The sequence below is a fragment of the Hylobates moloch genome, unplaced genomic scaffold (assembly GCF_009828535.3).
Source record: "Hylobates moloch isolate HMO894 unplaced genomic scaffold, HMol_V3 SCAFFOLD_4, whole genome shotgun sequence".
NCBI lineage: Eukaryota > Metazoa > Chordata > Mammalia > Primates > Hylobatidae > Hylobates > Hylobates moloch.
Window position 1 is genome coordinate 96,445,005 of NW_026652279.1, and position 14,743 is coordinate 96,459,747.

General features: G+C 46.4%; 1 protein-coding gene across 1 annotated transcript in view; it reads right to left on the reverse strand.

The window, feature by feature from the left end:
- Positions 1-12,800, reverse strand: part of SPATA13 (spermatogenesis associated 13) — a 148,428-nt gene extending 135,628 nt beyond the window's left edge. The window contains exon 1 of the mRNA XM_032150649.2: positions 12,771-12,800. The gene's annotated coding sequence lies outside the window, so the exon portion shown is untranslated. The remainder of the gene's footprint in view (positions 1-12,770) is intronic.
- Between the last annotated feature and the right edge of the window lie 1,943 nt (positions 12,801-14,743).

Genomic DNA, 14,743 nt, shown 5'->3' on the forward strand with positions numbered 1-14,743 from the left:
AAAAATCTCAAGAAATCTACCAAAAAAAAAAAAAAAAAGCCTAATAACTAATGAGTGAGTTCTCCAAGGCTGCCGGATACAAGCCAAACATTTTAAAAATCAATTGTCTATCCAGGCTAACATGGTGAAACCCCATCTCTACTAAAAATACAAAAAATTAGCCATGCCTAGTGACACATGCCTGTAGTTCCAGCTACTCGGGAGGCTGAGGGCAGGAGAATTTCTTGAACCCGGGAGGCGGAGGGTGCAGTGAGCCAAGATCGCACTACTGCACTCCAGCCTGGATGACAGAGCGAGACTCTGTCTCAAAAAGTATATATTTACATAATACCACTTTCTAATCACTCAAAAAAATGAACTACTTAGGTGTTAATCTAACAAAATGTGTATGAAACCTGTGTGCTGATGAAACTAATCAAAAAACATAAAATAAATGAAGAGACACACTGTGTTAACTGATTAGAAACTTAACATAGTAAAGATGTCAATTCTACCCAAAATCACTATCAGATCCCAGCAAGATTTTATGTTGATGGAGAGAAGACTATTCTAACATTAATATAGAAAGGGAAGGGAGCTAGCTAAAACAATTTTAAAAAAGAACAAAGGAATCAAATCTATCCAGTTTCAAGATGTATGCAGCTATGGTAATCAAGACTGTGACACTGGCTGAGGTATAGACATATAGATCAAAAGAACAGAGTAAATAAGCCAGAAGCAGATATACCCAAATAAAACCAACTAATTTTTGATAAAGAAGCAAAACCAACTGAATGCAAGAAGGATGTCTTTTCAACAAACAGTGCTAGAGCAATTAGACATCTAGAGGCCAAAAAAAAAAAAAAAAAAAAAAAACACTGACCTAAATCTCATGCCTGATACAAAAATTAACTTGAATGGATCATGGACTTAACTCTAAAATGTAAAACCACAAAAGTTTTAGAAAAAAACACAAAAGAAAACCTTTAGGATCTAGGACTATGACGGAGTTCTTAGACTTGGTACCAAAAGCATCATCCATTAAAGGAAAAACTGATAAACTGGACCTCATCAAAGTTAAAAACTCTCATTCTGCAAAAGACCTTGCTAAGTGGCTGAAAAGCCAAGCCACTGATTCAGAAAACATTTGCAAGCCACATATCTGAAAGAGTATTAGTATCATCGGAGAATAACACTGAGTGAGAAAAGCCAATACCAAACATTCCAATTTTATAATATTTTTGAAAGGACAAAATTATATAGAGAATAAAGTAGTGGCTCTCAGGGAGAAAGGCAGGGGAGGGGCAGAGGAAACTAGGTGTGGCTGTAGTGAGTGTGCGTGGACAAGCAGGAGGGATCCTGTGCTGATGGGAAAGTTCTGCAATCTTGACCATATCCATCTCAAGATCCTTAGTTCCACTATTGTAGTACAGGCTTGCAAGATGTCATCATTCGCAGAATCTGAGTAACCCCTCCGAATGATCTCAAAATGAAAAGTTAAATCTAACACACTGGTAAGTAAAAATTTTGAGGTATTTGCTGATACAATTATATACTGCCTTAACTTTCAAATCCCTACGCTTTTCTTAGGCCAACCAGTTCTGCCTCTTCTGTGTCAGATATCGACTTTCCCAACATTCCTCCAGCTAAGGAAACTCATCTATGTACCAAAACTTTGTTATTCACACAACCAATCACCAGGATTGGGTATGCCATTAATCTGCAAGTTCAAAGTTATCTTACAGGCTTTTTCTCGAATAGCCAAACTTCACCACAGATACAAGGACAAATGCAGAAGTCTGTCTGAACACGTGGAAGTCAGCACAGCTGACCCAGTGGGGCACCAGCAAGCACATGTGGCCACCTCCTTGTTGGGCCATTTGTAATTATCAGCCCTGTAGGCTGTTCCATTCACCCATCCTTGTGGCACTCCCACTGTCATCTGCAGGACACTGTAGGTGGGAGAGAAGTAGGACATGGCTACTGTCATTCATTATGAAACCATATGTGAGACATGTGTGATGGCATCAGCATTCCCAGCACCAATTATCCTCACTCCACCCTCCCCATGGAAGCAGCAGGTGTTGTCAGATCTGACCTGCATGTTCTGAGACAAGGGTCACGACTTCACCATCTTCCTTTGTCTCTTGCAAAATGACAGCACTGAACACGAGGCAGTGATAGGCACTGCTTTCCAAGTGCCTCATGCTCAGATGGCACGACAGCGACTTCCTGGGGATCTAAAACCACCCAGCTCTAGTGAGCAGTCAGCAGCTGTTGAAAGTCTCACTCGTTTGATGCTGTAGGGTCCTTCGAATGGGAAAATGTATTTCCAACTAAAATTCCATGCAAATTCTCTTCCTTCTGTAAACTCAACACTGCAGGATTCAGAAAGGAGCATGGAGAAATGTGTTCCATGCTCGTTCTTTCTGAATCCCGCACTGATGGGTTTACAGAGGGAAGAGAATAACCATGCAAGTGTAACTGGCCACTGGACATTCCAGTCCTTTTTAAAACAATCCCATCAAAGAACACTCTTCTGTTCCCAAGAACGAACCATACAAACCTATACTTTTTGGAGTTGCTGTTGTTTGTAAATTGTCTCTCAATGACTAAAAGGGTGCTTCCAGGTCTTTCAGTGGACCTGAAAGTACACCCAGAGAGGGTGGCTGTCCCAGTTCTGGGGAACAAGGGCCCAGGAACCCTCTTACTAAACCAGTCTCTTTGCATAATGATCTTTTTATGCCAGACTGATTGGCATAGATAACCATTATCTTCATCTCAGGAGAAAGGTGTTCCAATTCACACAGAGTGTTCTTCAAAAGCCTCGACCTGAGGACAACAGAGATGCACTCTGCAGAGGGGATGGCGCTTCCATAGGAGATTTCCACAAAAGCCTAGAAAGTAGCACCTCTTGCTGACGACAATCTCTTCTTCATTTAGAGATTCCTCATCTCAGAGAGAAACTGAAGGAGATGAGTAGTGTCCACCCACAAAAATTTAAAAAGTCTAGTAAGACTCCCATGGTAGGACGTCAACAAAAAGGTAGTCACCCACTTGGACGATTCCAGCTCAGCAGTTGAGCATGCACTGAAACTGAATAAGCCACTATGCTTTAGAATAATTGTTGTGTGGGGTTTGATTTCATTAATCACAGCAGGCTTAAAAGTAGCCCTCACTATCGCAAGGACAAAAAACCAAACACTGCATGTTCTCACTCATAGGTGGGAATTGAACAATGAGAACTCATGGACACAGGAAGGGGAACATCGCACTCTGGGGACTGTTGTGGGGTTGGGGGAGGGGGGAGGGACAGCATTAGGAGATATACCTAATGCTAAATGACGAGTTAATGGGTGCAGGAAATCAACATGGCACATGGACACATATGTAACAAACCTGCACATTGTGCACATGTACCCTAAAACCTAAAGTATAAAAAAAAAAAAAAAAGTAGCCCTCAAGAAGTCAACGTGATCAAGTTACTTCAGAGATGCTAGTGTGGAAATTTAAGGAACTATGCTACCAAATCAGACATACTGAGGCAGTGGCTGGAGCATGATTTGACCTATCCCCCTGCACACATTTGAGGCCTAATGTGGTAAACTGAAGATGGGATCTTGCACTGCCAAACCATTCTCACTTCTGTGTACTGCCTACAGCTATCTGCTTTGCAACTCTCTAGGGATGAGAACTTTGTATGAAGAGGTCACATTTAAAATAAGGATGAGAAAAAGCAGGGAGAGTTCTTGCTTTCTCCTCCAAGACAACCTCTGTATCAGAAGGGAGGTGTTCATGGCACAGAAGTGCTCATGCCCTGCGTATGTTTCCTAATGCCGCGTGGAGTCTGCAGGCAGAGCAGCCAGGAAGGCGAGGACAGTGGGGACTCACTGAGCCACCCGAACCTCTGGAAGCAGAAGACTGTAGACTGAGAAGAAAGGTCTGCAGGAGGTTACCTTCTTCCCTGACCTCCCATTCTGCAGAGAGCTTGAGTGAGAACAGAGAGACTAGAAGAGGAGGAAAGAATGGAGTTCCCGCTGAGAAGCGACATTGGGCACCCGTGCCGGACCCCCATCTTGATGCTCCCGGAGCCACATGACCTCGGGAAGGGAAGTTATAGGACAGGCTGTGGGTCCCAACTCACTTCCAGGGCAGAGTCTGGAGAAGGTGTCTGCTTTCGAGCTGTTTATCTCAATGCCGGTCAGTGAGGACAGCAGTCAGAAATACAACAAATAGAACCCAGACTGATTTTGAAATCAGTCTACTCACACCTTACGACTTGTCATGAAAAAATAAAACGTCGAAAGAAGCTGCCACTTTCCTTACCCAGAATCCCACTGTTTAATCTACAGTGAGGCCAGGAGTCTAAGACTCAACTCAAGGGAAGCTTTCCGGGGTTAGTGCCTCACTCCACATCAGCCTGGTAAAACAAGCACACCATTCATGCTCCATCGCATTCCAACCACAGGCCACAGCTAAGAACTGGAACTCAGGCAACCACCGAGTGAAGAGCCCAAGACTTTTCTAGGAAGGGCAGGAAACCAAAGTTCTGACAGCGTGGCCCAAGGACACACAGAGACCCCAATGCCAGGCTAATCCTAACTTGGTAACACAAGCAGGCTCTTTAGTAAGCCAAGTCTAGCAGGCCATTCTGGGGATTTTAGATTTGTTTTTGAAAAGTAAAAGGTATTGAATCTGATAGAAATTCTAAAAAAGAAGAAAAGAAAAAAAAAAAACAAAGAAGAAAAGTCAAAGGTAGAAAGCAGGTCTGGTGGATGGTAAAACATACCATTTAAAGAATACTGTGTGGGCTTTTTATTTTTTAGTATATTTTGAATTATTTAACTTCAAATTTTTTAAATTAAAATGGATTTTTAACTTTCCTCATTTAAATATATTATACTTTTGAGTATCACTGAAGTTGCAGATATTAATATATGCCCTTCCTTCTTTCTTGTTTTGAATGAGGGCTGGAGGGATGTTATTTCAGAGGGAGCCATGGAACATTTAAGCAACGGCAATTCCTTTGAAGGCCTGTATTTCTAAACCCTATTCAGTCCGTGGGTAACGCAAGTGACAATGGTAAGACCACACAATGGAGGTTGGTCTTTACCATCATACTGGGCTGCTTGTGTGCTGCGATACAAAAGTTTCCCCAGCGGTAGAGTTTTGCTTAGTGATTCAGCAGCAGAAAAAAATATAGTGAATCAATTCTTTCCATTTGCAACAAACACTGAAATGTACTGGGGCCAATTTAACAGTAAGTGGTTACTTGCAAGCTGGCAGGGCAAAACAAAACCAAAAACATAATCTATCTTTTTCAAAGAAAGAGAATAAATCATAAACTTGAGATATGAATTCACATATTTTTCATGTATGTAATTAATTCAACCCCCCTACCAGGACTGATTCTGCACTAAAAGAAATTAGAAACCGACAGAAATTAAACTGGATCCCAGGCTTCATTCCAAGGGCACCGGCTATGGGTCACTTATTCAAGTCTTACAGTCCTGGGTAAACTCAGTTTTAATAACTTGTCGGGATATTTTAGGATAATTGCTGCATGGGGTTTGACTTAATTAATCTCAGCAGGGTTCACAGAAGGCTCATGAAGTCGACATGAAAAATGTCCTTCAGATGTTGTATTATTAAAAATTGAATAATTACGTCACAAAGAGGCAGAAATAGAGAAGGCTACCATTATCAATTAAGACCAAAAAATCCCTACTTTGTCCATGCTGACAGAGAGAGAAACATGTTTATGTCTCCACAGTAGGAAAAGGGATAACACTGCGAGCTCAGTGTCAGGGCCCATGCAGTTGCTCAACATTTGCTGAATGAATAAAACAATGAATGAAGGAAGAATGAATATTCATGATGGGACAAGAAATACAAAAAGATTATACACTTTTTCCAATAATGTTTAGAAATACATGGTTTATAACGATGAAATTTAGATCCTAGAAGACAGATCACTCGCCACAGCAAGGCCAAGTCTAGAGATGGAGTGAGTGTGTGTGTGTGTGTGTGTGTGTGTGTGTGTAAACTGGCACTTGGGTACAACTGATTGGTTGGAGAAGGTACGAAATCCTAGGGCACCCAATTCACGTAACATTCCCATTCACACTACTCACACAGAAGTACTGGTACTTCACAGTTTTAGAATCTGCCTGTTCAGAATTCAAGCTTGTACTGTTGAGAGGTGAGGAAAATGGTGCCAGGTGCTGGGGAGGCTGGCCCGTGGGCCCTGTGTTCTCTGTTGGCAGCATCATCTTCTGTATCTTTGCCTGGGATTAGCTTACAGAATTGGCTGTGCAGATCCACCACACTGGAGCTGTTTTACTTCCCAACTCTCAGACCAAATGAGAGGACCACCACCATGTCCACACTGGCACACGTTCAACACTGAACGAGCACTCATTACACAACAGACGTGGTGCCACCACCACCTCCTCCTATCACAGAACCATCACAGCCTCCACCACCAGAGAAACACACACACAAAGCACTTCCTGCGTGATGGCAAAGACACTCCTCTGGCATTTTACAAGGATCAATTCATGGAATCCTCACCTATGACAGTGGTTCCCAAACTTGACTACGCTTGGGAAGCTTTCAAAAATTTCAATGCATAGGTCATACCCCAAACCAATCACGACATTTGAAAGTAGGAGTGGGCACCAATGTATTTAAAGGCACCCTGGTAATTCAAACATGCAGCAAAGGTTTTGAAACCCTGAGAGATGGGAACTGCTACGGTCTGAATGTATGTGTCCCTCCAAAATTTTGATGTTGAAACTTAAACCCCAAGGTGATGATGTGAAGAAGTGGGCCCTTTTGGAAGTGATTAAATCACGAGGGCTCCCCTCTCGTGAATGAGATTAATGCCCTCACAAAAGAGGATTACCATTCTCTGCAAATACTATGAGGCAGTCATGGAGAGTAGCTGTTCAGAGCCCCCAGGAAGCATATGCTCTGAAACAGTGGCTTTCAAATATTTCTGTGGTTGAAAAACATGTAGAAAGCGTGTTAAAAATCAGACTGCTGGGCCCCATCCACAGAAGCTCTAATTTAATAGGTCTGGCGGGAGCCCTAGAATTTACTTTTCTAACAAACCCCCAAGTGGTGTTGACACTAGAACCACGCCCTAGGCACACAGACTCAGTCATGACTGACACGCTTGGGGCTGTAGCAATACAGATGTTCAAGTGTCCCTCTAGTCACCAAGCTGGAGCCCACCTCCTCACCTCTGCTTACGCTGTCCCCCAGGGCTAGAAGGTTTTCCTCTGTCAGCTCCTTCCCTACTTGCTCACTCCTCTGTTAGGATTCAGCCCACACTGGACTCAGCTCTTCCTCCAGGAAGTCTTCCTGGGTCTTTGAACTCTCATCTTCTCCCCTAACTGACTGCCACACTCACTACTTTCCACTGCTTTGCTTTTCTATATGGGCCTCTCCCTCTAGACAAGAATATGAGTCTCTTCATGAAAATAGGGACTGTTTCTGATCAATCTCTCCGTCTTCAGCATCTGGTACACAAAAGATACACAGTAAGTATTACATACACATTTATGCTTACAAACCAGCATGAAGTATCATCAGTATTACACCTGTGATAGAATCTACAAATCCACATAAATCCCTAAATAGGCGATTCCTGAAGAATGAGAAAGACTTTTATACGTTACAGAAGAGCACTCCACCCCCCAGGAAGGGTGGAAGTGGAGCACATTTCTGAAGCAGAGACTATTTTTCTTTTAGCTATAGAGTCACAACACACAACCCGGATGTGTTTAAAAGTACATGTGCAAGTTGTTTAGGACTCAGGGCACATTTACCTATCTCTACATCACCCACGGTGACTAAGAGCTAGGGCCTGAGCTCAGAATCCTGTGTAATGAGACTGAATTGTCACATTAACACTCAAGTACAATGGACTGTTCCTATCACACTGAGCAACATTTTCTGCAAAAGATGTGATCAACGTTCTGATCAGCAATACCACAAACACATCTCATTGCCAGCCTCCTGCCCCCATTGGAATAAGACAATAAAAGCCTGCCCTCCCCGTGTACCTGTCCCAGACAGTGAGTAAAGATGTCCCCTTTCCTGCTGCTAAAGTTGGGGTTGGGGTGGGTGGGGGGTGCAACTGGGAAGGGCTGAGACAGGAGAAGAGGGCAGGAGACTGGGTGGCCCAGGAACCCAGGAAGGCAGCTGACCTCCCTCCACTGAAACTCTCCAGTCTGCCCATTTAGGACCTGTGCTCTACTTCTCTCTAAGGAGAGCTTGCCAGTCTTAAGAAACAAAGCCTGCTCTGGTATGAATGGGGGTGGAAGGGAAAGGCTGGCCCTTCCCCTCTCCTGGATTGGACAGGTAGAGTCCTCTTGGAGAGTACAGATGGATGCTGGTGGGTCTTCAGGGCTGACCTGGCATGGTGGGGCGGGAGACACTCTGAGGCAGGCACAGAATCCCTCAAGTGACAATGTCTGCACTCTCATGATTCCACAAAGACTAGGGCAGTCCTGCTTCAAGGAAACGGGTGGAAGTGATTGCTCACCAAGTAGTCAGGTCCTTTAAGGTCCTGGTTCACTGAAGCAACAGCCCCATTTCCGAGATGCTGGAACATGATGACCACAGGACGGCCATTACCTGCATCCACCAAAGCTGACATCCTGACCACAGCACATGGCCACAACCACATACGTACACAGGAAACACAGACGCCATTCTCCTTGCATTCTGCGGTGTTGCCACAGATCCCCAGGGTTCTCGCAGGCACAGAGGGCATCGTCCACAACCCCGAAGTGAGAGCGAGGGCTGGACTGGGAACTCCTGTGAGCCCTCAGGCTCATGTCCCCTGGTCCCCCGGTCTGTCCTCTCCAGCTTCACCTTCAGCTCAGCACGCAGGAGCGACTGATGTTGTGAAAGGTTCTGCGGTGCCGTTTCTGCCTCAGGGAGTTACAGGTTACAGGGAAGACAGACACACCGAGGGATGCATGTGGATCTCCTGAGCCAGGCAGCCTGAGGTCCAGTCTCAGTCTTGCTGCTTACTATGCGGCTCTGGCCATGACAGCTTCCCTGGACCTCCATCTCATTTAGGGAGCACTGAAATTTAACTTGCTCCTCAGTTATAACCATCCTCACCTAAACCACAGAACACAGAGGACACCTCATGCAGATGCTTCCTCCCTTCTCCCCAGGATGGTACCTGATCACCCATCTCATCCTAGGAGGGAGGGGTGAAGCTATCACACAGGATGCCTGCCTCAGGACATCAGGGTTTCATTCTGTCAAGACAGGCTGATATGGAGGAGGTGAGTATCACAATTCAACAATACCCTGCAGGTTCCCTGGGGGAGCCAAAAGAGGCATTAAACAGAGAGGGAGCAGAGGCAGGAGCAATGGGGCTCAGTGGGAGTCCAGAGAAGGGTGTGGGTACAGCAGAGGCCAACAGAAAAACAGCAACCTACTCCATGCTCCCCCTTTACTGCTCTTTTATTTGTGATGCAAAGATGAAGAAAATCAGGTAAGCACTTTGTACCAATGCATTTCTCTCCACAAATGTAAAATACAATTAAACATCCCAGGTACTGATTTTCAAATTGCCATGTATTATATGGTTTCCCTCAAGAAAACCATGTACCTTTGGTGTTCCTTCCTGGTGTTTTAGAACTAACAATGATAGTTCTTTCTAAAACATTTGAATTTATACCACTGTGACGTTATGATCCCATTTATGCTATTACATGTCCCATGGGCAAACAGTTCTTAAATGTTTAGTTTTCAGACAAAAAGGAAAGGAAAGCACTGATGAGTTCCCCTTCTAAGTGAAACCTTCCAATGCCTCTTAGCTCAAGGGAAAGGAAGGGAAAAGAAACTTTGTTGCTTTCAGCAGCAAACAGAGAGGTCAACCTACCAAGCTATAGGGCCAGGCTTTGAGCCCTGAACCAGAGAAGCCTTAGAGCCAACTTTGTCCTGCTGCTTTCCCTTGAATATGCCATTTTATTTCCCTGGACCACGGTTTCCTCGTCTGTAGAATATAAAGTCCCTTTCAGCTATCAAGGTGCATGCTCTGCTTCAGTATCTGTAAAGCAGAAATACTACTTGCCTCCAACTCTTAGGAAAGTAAAGACTAAAAAAGAAATGTTTGGACAAGGCTTTAAGATTACATAATGAAATGGGTATAAATAAGACTCATACAGTCACACAGCTAACAGAGACCACAAAGATCTGTCCAGCTAAAGTGAAACGGAACTCTGAATGCACGGGAGGAGACAGCTGGCAGTAGTCTTCTTTTTTTTTAATTTAACTTAATTTTTTTAGAGACAAGAGTCTCTCGTTCTGTCACCCAGTCTGGAGTGCAGTGGCAAAATCATAGCTCACTGCGGTCTCAACCTCCCAGGCTCAAGAGATCCTCTCACCTCAGCCTCCTGAGTACCTGGGACTACAGGTGTGTGCGCCATCACAACAAGCTGATTTCTTATTTTTATTTTTTAGAGATGGGGTCTTGCTATGCTGCCCAAGCTGGTCTTGAACTCCTGGGCTCAAGCAATCCTCCTATCTCGGCCTCCCAAAGTGCTGGGATTACAGGCATGAGCCACTGTGTCCAGCCAGGTCATTTTTATGCCACTTTCTTCAGGGCTTCCTGCGGCTAAGAGGGAAAGCAGGCTGATAGCATGGATGAGCTGACAACCCAGGCACTGGCCCCAGGCTTTCTGAGGGACATCCGGCATTAGGTTTTCTCTATGCACTGTCCTACAGGTATAGAATTCGTGTTCTCCACTGGTGTACATTGCAGACTAAATAAAACATGTCAAATAACAACCTCCTTTCCAAAGCTAAACTCTAGGCATGTCTGAGTTCAAGAGGTCACCCAGCAGGGAAGCTCCACTGTCTGGTGAGAAGAGGGCCTCCACTGCTAGGCAGTGGCAAGAAGTCATGCCGGTTACCTCCTCTGAGCCTTCCTTTTCTCATCGGTCAAATGGGGACAGTAGTAGATCCTACATTATAGAGATGTGTGGAGGATTTTAATTGAGACTGATGCACGTTAAGCCCTCGGAACAGCGCTTGGCACACACCCAGAGTTTGGTAAATGCTACCTAACATCAATATTGACATTAATTCAAGAACTATGTCGAGGATACGACTTCAATAAGAAAACAATCAGTCAGAAGCAGTGGCAGAAGGGAGGGTCCTGAAATCCAGAGGCCTCCTGCAGAGATGCAGCTGCTACTCCTCGCCTGACACTTGCAGACACTGGGAGAGAAAGCCGTCTGCAAGGTGACAGAGGGCGGACTGGAAGGTACACAAGGAACCCAGGGATGCTGATAGAGCATGGAAAACCGCAGCAGAAGGCACTGAGGCAAGGTGTGCCCTGCAGGCGGGGCAGGCTGTGGCTGGGCAGAGCGCCTGCCAGGGAGAAGTAGGGCAAAGGGAAGAAAGCACCTGTGGGAGAAACATGGGGAAACAAGGAAGAAACCCGCACATGCACAGGAGCACAAATAAGGAAGGAGATGGGAGAACGGGGTGGAGGCAGATGGCAAACGTGGGGGCCAAGGGAGGTAGATGAGAATTAGGATATGGGATAATAAGACAAAGCCGCAGGAAACTCTAAAGGACGGGAGGAGGACAGAGAACAGGGAGGGAGCATGACTAACAGGCACCCCGAGAATAATGCCGTAAGGAAGTTTGCAAGACGGCGGAGGGGGACATTAGGAAAAAAACGAGAATTTGTTGGGAAAGGTGGAAAAAGAAAAGGAGTGAGATTTCTGCGCCTGTTAGTAAGGGGAATAAAGGAGAGCAAATCGCTGGGAGACCAGGAAGAGTTCACAGAGAAGAAAACACGAGGCAGCAAAAAACGAAGGGGGGGACAGAGAAAATCCTGGCGGGGGGAGGTGCATAATATAAGGCTATGGGAAGCCACGGGAACAAGGGCTGAATAAATTCACCGTATTATTCTATTTATCCACATCCCTATGCAATGCTGGGAAGCAAATGACCCACAGGGTTTTGTTTGCTTGCTTTGGTTTGGTTTTCCTGCACTTGGAGGGAGGGAAAATTTGCTCAAGCTCTGTAACCTTGCAGTCAGATGGGTGGCCCAGCCCAAGTCACCGAGCTCCCCCTGACGCTGGCAGCAGCGCGGGCTCCTACCTGCCTGGGGCTGGAGTCCCAATTCCCCCACCTCCTGCACAGAATGGGACCAAACCAACTCCGCCAATGCATTCCCTGCAGTCCACAGACGACGGGCACCGGGTCCCCAAATCTCTCCCCTGGAATGATACTCCGCTGGTACCAAGAGAAACTTGCTTTCTAAACTAAGCTCTCCAACCGCATCGCTCCGGGTCCCCGGAGGCACCAGCCACGCCGCCCGATGGAGCAGAGCGTTACAGGGCTCCGCCGCGCCAGGCTCCCCAGACTCTGCCGCCCCCACGGCCGCCCCTGCAGGCCAGGCCGCGAGCTGGGAGCGCGGGGTGAAGTTACAAGGCGACCTCCCTGCAGGCGTCCGGCTGGAAACGGCCTTTTGCGAGAACACCACGTGCACGTCCTCCCAAAAGCGATGGTGCCGGGTGGCCCAGAGGGCGCAGAGCCACCGCCGGGCAGGGAGCGGGCGCACGGACCTAACAGGTGAGCACCCGGCAGCCTCTACCGGCTGGGGAAGCAGAGGCGAAGCAGCTGAGAGCTGGACATCCCGAAGCCCCGAGGCAGTACACTGGGACTCAAGTCCTCCCGGGATTCTACCTAACAGCCCGTGCCCGCGCCCGCCCAGCAGAGCCGCGCGCCCGACGCCGTCTTACCAACTGCGGCGCCTCTTGGCGGAGCCTATAGAGTCAGCGTGTCCAACACGTCCCTGTCCTCAGAGCCACCTCCAGTGCCAGCGGAGCCCTGGGGTCGCCGCGCTCTCGGAGGAGCCTGGGATCCAGCGCGCGCCCTCGGAGCTAGCGACCCGCAGCGCGACCGCGGGAGAAAGCGCAACGCAGACTCTCCTCCCGCGCCGCGGCAGCACACTCAGCCAAGCCACGCCCCAGCCCGGCTCCCCACCAGGCCACGCCCCCAGCCCAGCTCCCACAAAGTCACGCCCCAGCCGGGCTCCCTCCCCCCAGGCCGCGCCCCCCGCCCGGCTCCTCGCCCCCCGGCCATATCAGGCCACGCCCCCAGTTAGCTCACTCCCTCAGGCCACACCCTCGGCCTCGCCCCCACACTACCAACCACAGCCGGGGACCCCCACCCTTCAAAAACAGTTCCCCGGCCAGGCGCAGTGGCTCACGCCTGTAATCTTAGCACTTTTGGAGGCCGAGGTGGGCGGATCACCTGAGGTCAGGAATTTGAGACCAGCTTGGCCAACATGGTGAAACCCCGTCTCTAATAAAAATAAAAATTAACCGGACGTGGTGACAGGCGCCTGTGATCCCAGCTACTCAGGAGGATGAGGCAGGAGAATCGCTTGAATCCGAGAGGCGGAGGTTGCAGTGTGCCGAGATCGCGCCACTGCACTCCAGCCTGGACGACAGAGCCAGACTCCGTTTTTTAAAAAAGAAACAAACAAAAACAGTTCCCTCAGCCACCAGCCAGCCCCCACCCCTCAGGGCGGGAAGAGGAGTCTCATCTCCCGGGCAACCGTGCCCCACTGCCCACTGCCTCACCTCTGCCTGGGCCAGAAGTTCACTCCCTGTGAAAGGAAAACGCAGGGTAGGGATTTTTAAACCTACACGTTTCCCAGGGCCTGGGGCAAGTTTTGAGTAGTCTGTTTCAGTAAACCGACTGGAAGGCCTATCACCTTTCTTGTGAGGCTCAAGGCCTAATCATTAATTGACATGAAAAGCACAGAAGAGAAGCAAACCCTTCTGTGCTGGGATCTGTGCCCCAGTGCTCCATGTTCCCTGATAGGCAGCTAATGGACTTCATAAAATAAATGCATGCTTTCTACAAGCATAGTTTTTTAGATGATTCATTTAGTGGCCAGCACTATTATTTAAAAATGTCTGTTTTCTTTTATAATCAAAGGACAATACCCACAATCTGTAAAATAAAAAACAAAAATTATATTACCCAATGAAAAGTGAAAATTAATTTTTTGTATGCTTTTAAAATATTGAAAAAACTCTGTATGACATTATAATGGTGGCTTCATGTCATTATGCATTTCTCAAAACTCACAGAATGTACAGCATGTGGTGTGAGCCTCCTGTAAGCCATGGACTTAGTTCATCTTAATGTACCAACACGAGTCCATCAGTCATAACACATGTGCCACTCGAATGTAAGATGTCAGTACAAGCAGATGTACGTGGAGGGAGGGGTGTGAGGGAGCGCATCAGAACTCAGTGTACTTTCCATTCCTATTTTCTAAACCTAAAACTGCTCTAAAAATAGTCTATTAATTAAAACACACACCAAGATTAATGATAATTATCTGTGGGTGGTGGAAATATGGGCAAATTTTATTTAATTCTTTGAATTGTTATTGAAATTATCCCAAGTTTTAACAATGACCATGTATTTTTAAAGCTGAAAAAATACAAAAACCAAACCTCGGAAAATTTTAGAAACATAGTATGTGAGGCTAATATCAATGATTATTCCATTTTATTTCTACTCTAAAAAATCTGCACAAAGCACTCACAAATGCTAAAATGAAATCTATGTTAGTATTATTTAAAAAGACTATCACGGTCTAAATTGAGGGGTTTTTTATTATCTCTTTAGAATTAGCACAAATCTGAGGAGCAGATTTTGATTTTTCTTTAAAAAAATTGTGTTTCAAAAGGTT